Source organism: Egretta garzetta, unplaced genomic scaffold, assembly GCF_000687185.1.
Source record: "Egretta garzetta isolate BGI_Z169 unplaced genomic scaffold, ASM68718v1 scaffold226, whole genome shotgun sequence".
Lineage (NCBI taxonomy): Eukaryota > Metazoa > Chordata > Aves > Pelecaniformes > Ardeidae > Egretta > Egretta garzetta.
Genome location: NW_009260021.1, coordinates 404,913 through 408,860, shown reverse-complemented (window position 1 = coordinate 408,860; position 3,948 = coordinate 404,913). Strand labels below are relative to the sequence as shown.

Sequence of the window (3,948 nt, the reverse complement as noted above, 5' to 3'; positions counted from 1 at the left end):
ACTCTCCCAGCCTGGCCTCAGAGCAGAGGGGCTCCAGCCCTCGGATCATTTTAGTAGCCCTCCCCTGGCCCCGCTCCAACAGCTCCATGTCCTCCTGGTGCTGAGGGCTCCCGAGCTGGACGCAGGGCTCCAGGGGAGGTCTCCCCAGAGCGGAGCAGAGGGGCAGAATCCCCTCCCTTGACGCTGGCCACGCTTCTCCTGATGCAGCCCAGGGTAGGGCTGGCTTCTGGGCTGCCAGTGCCCATGGCCGGCTCACGTCCAGCTTTTCATCCATCAGCACTTTCCGCAAATGTAATTGAAAAGCTGTCAGTAGCAGAGCCAGTTAACACACACACTCTACCACCACCACCATGCCCCCCTCCCCGTTTTCTAGAGACGACCTGTAAGGCTTAAAGAGCTCAGTGAAACCGTCCTGAAACTTTGGAGCGGTGCACATCACCCACCCAGGGCGCGGGCAGCAAGGAAGAGAGGGTTAGCGAAAGGAAGAGCGCTCAGAGACTTTACCAGCCGTGTCTTGCTGAGGATACGTTGCGGGATTTCAGTCGCAAGAAACCTTAGAACAGGAAACAGTTTGCTGGTAAAATGAAAGCTCGACGAGAAAAACAGGAAGCCTGAAGAACCTGAGCGAAGCCTCTGAGCCGCCGGCTCGAGGTCGGGGCAGGAAATCCCTCGTGCAAGCGCTGCAGAGCGCGGGCGCAGCTGGGGGCGAGCAGAGCCTCGGAGCCGCCGGAGGCGAAGTGGGGTTTGACTAAAAGCAAAGCAAGGTAAAACCCCCTTCCACCTCCTCGTCGTTTCGTTAAAGGGAGTCAAAGCGCTGAAGGGAGAGCAACCATGGTTCAGCCTCGAATCAGACACTGTCTCCCTAATCCTCCTCTGTTAACGAAGGGCCTCGGGAACCTGCAAGACATTTAGGAGTTGGACAGGATGCTAACGGCACGGTACGTGCCCTCGTTAAGCAAGAGATGCATAATCACGATGCCTAATTTATCTTTAAGCATAAAGGAAGCCTCGGTGCTGTTTCAACACCTTAGGATACCCTTCAGTATTAACCAAAAGCCAGGTCCCGCTGAAGCCAAAGGACCGTAGGCATCTGGGGATGGGCACTGGCGCCAGTGCTATCCCGCGAATAACTGAGGTCCGTGCTGGAGCCAAAAGCAATAATCCTGAGAGGAGCCAGCGTCGGGAGCTAGGGATGGGGCTTTGGAAGGTGGCGTGGAGAAGCAGCCCCAGCTCTAGGTGCGGGGCGGTAGCTGTGAACGATGCCTTAAGGATCACTCTCCTGGCCTGGGTGGAAGGGTTCGTTCTTAGAATCATGGAATCATAGAATTGTTGAGGTTGGAAAAGCCCTTTAACATCATTGAGTCCAACCATTACACTAACCCTGCCATCCCACCACTGAACCCTGGCCCTAAGCAATGTCCCTTCTTCCATCCGTCCTCTGTGGCCCTCAGCTGGGGAGGAAGCCTGATACACTCTTTTCGTGGAAATTTTTTAGGGGAACTGAGAGCTCTATGTTCGCCTGATCTCTGGAAGCTTCATGGCCATAGCCCGAGGAGGGAATGCTCTGGTCCCAGTTCATGTGGGCTTCAGCCTTGGCTTTGGGAAATCTCAGTCTCAAAGGTACCTGGGGCTTGAACCGTTGATGCCTTTGAAGGGTAACAAAGATAATCTGGCTTTTAGGTGCCAGGAGCTGCCCAGGAACCGCGTGGCCAGAGCTGAATTGCACAGGGTGGCCTTAGCCAGGAGGAAGGCAGGACCCACCTCTGGTGCTGCCTGCATGTTGCCTTCATATTTAGCCTCAGAATCAGGTTCTGCAGCCCTGAACGTGCCCTCTTCCCATTGAGCAGTCCCGGTCATTCACTGAGAAGCTCTATCCCAATCCCCTGCGCCAGCTCACGCATTTTGATGTCATCGATACGCACCCATGCCGTGCTTCTCTGCCTCAGCATGAACCCAAACCAGCAGAACGAGGGCTTGAAAAGCAACCGTCCCCGGGAAGTGGCAATGGTCGAATTGAGCTGTTCACTTGCCAGGTGTTGACGGGCAGAGGGGACACCAAGAATCGCAGCCCACGGTGAACTATGGTCATCTCGCCTTCTCCAGCACGTGATGGTGGGGCCATGGTTGAACATGGTGAGGTTGAGTAGACTCCAAGTTAATGCCCTGCTGTCGTGCCTGGGTGCCAGGCATGGCCGAGTAAAGCTGTACCTACACACCTGCTGTGTTTGGTGCCTTGGAGACACAACTTATTTAATTTGCGAGCTTCAAGGACATTATGTGCATTCTGGAGGGTAAATCAGATGGGGCGAGCATTATGGAAGAGAGAAAAATACGATCGCACGGCACCGCAGGACTGCATTAACACCGTATCATTTACTGCGTGACAGTAAAGACGCGGTGCCAGGGCTTCCATTCATAACTTCATATTATTTCCACAAACTCGGTCTTCTTAACCTCTTCTCACTCACGGGGCGGGGGGTGTCTTCCCTTCCAGCTGGCTGCGCACTCATCATCATCATCAACACCTCCCTTGCACGAACATGGTTGAGGAGAATAACAGGTCCAGATGCCAGGCTGGATCATGAGCCCCAATTCCACTGGGAGCTGGGAGGTTTTTTTGAAGGCCATCCTATCTGGCTAATCAAAAAAATCAGGAATAAACCAGGAAAGAAGGTGTTACTGTAGGATTTCTGGTGTTACTCCGGCGGTCCCGGGAGCTTGGGGAAAGCCGCTCCATAGCACTGTGGTCCCAGGCAGATTGTTCCCCTGGATTAATTCCCTGGAGTCTCCTGCCTGGTGTAGACACTGAAGAATCAAAGCTTTTCTTCTAAGCGGAGCGTCGATCTGGACTTCTGAAGGCTGGGGAAGAAAAAAACACCCCCAACCCAAGCAAACCTTGGAAAAGGCGGCGCTGCTGGCGTGCGTTTCCCTGCCCACATCCTCAAATGGGATTGAAGCAGCTGTAAGGGTGATGGAAACGAGTGATTAATCTCAATTGCTGCAGGCTCATAATCCTAAGGAATTACTTTTAAAAACGTGGGGGCTCCCCTCAGCCTCCTCTTCTCCAGGCTGAACCCCCCCAGCCCCCCCAGCTGCTCCTCGTAAGACTCGAAGCTGCAAGCGGCAGGGGACGGTGCGTGCATGCGTGCGTGCGTGCGTGCACGTGGGGGTTTTTTAAGTGAAAAGCAGAGGACCAAGCACATGGGTGATCTCCAGGCTGTTTGCCACAGCTGGCCTTTGCTCCCGCCCTGCCGGACTGCGGCGGCGGTGGTGACTGCGCCGCACAGACAGGCAAGTGTGTGGCTACCCCTCGCCTGCGTGAGACGACGCTGCTTAAACCTAAACCAGCACGATTAATAAAACATAACGCCTCGTTTTCCCCCACTGCTTTCACCTCCTGTGCTCCCTTCTCGCATTTTTGCTGGGCTGATGGTTTTCCTACATGCCCTAGATAACTCACTGAGTTTCATCTTCACGGCTCCTTCCACCCGCCTGCTCGTCTTTCATTTTTTATGAAGACTTTCTTGCTCTGCTAACATGCTCTTAATCTCACTGGTAAATCAAGGGGGCTGTTTGTCTTTAGCTCTCTATTTGCTTTCCCGAACACGAAGATAAATCCAGGCGCCGTGCCGGAGCTAGATCAACAAGCAAGCGGATTCCTTCCTTCTTCCCTCCCCATTCACAGCCGCCCACGGCTGGCAGGAGGCTGCGTTCGGGATCGAAGAACGCTCCCTCTCCAATTTCTGGGGTAAAACAACTGGTAAAACAAGTAGAAGAGACTGAGAAATGACCTCTCCCAGGCTCTGCTGGATGAAGCCACGCTGCAGAAAGCTCTGCGATGTGAGGGGACTCCAGGAGCCCAAAGCGGGGTCAGCACAAAGGCTCCCATGAATTCCATCTGATGGGCTCGGATTTACAGAGACCGTAAGTTTTTCCACGTCTTCCTGC

The 3,948-nt window shown here is 54.2% G+C and overlaps 1 protein-coding gene across 2 annotated transcripts in view; it reads right to left on the bottom strand.

The window, feature by feature from the left end:
- Positions 1 to 547, bottom strand: part of LOC104127971 (exocyst complex component 1) — a 35,517-nt gene extending 34,970 nt beyond the window's left edge. Inside the window, exon 1 of one of the 2 annotated variants that reach the window (XM_009640684.2) lies at positions 505 to 547. The gene's annotated coding sequence lies outside the window, so the exon portion shown is untranslated. Of the gene's footprint in view, positions 1 to 443 lie in introns of both variants that reach the window. The other variant, XM_035896158.1, reaches the window with a different exon arrangement.
- Between the last annotated feature and the right edge of the window lie 3,401 nt (positions 548 to 3,948).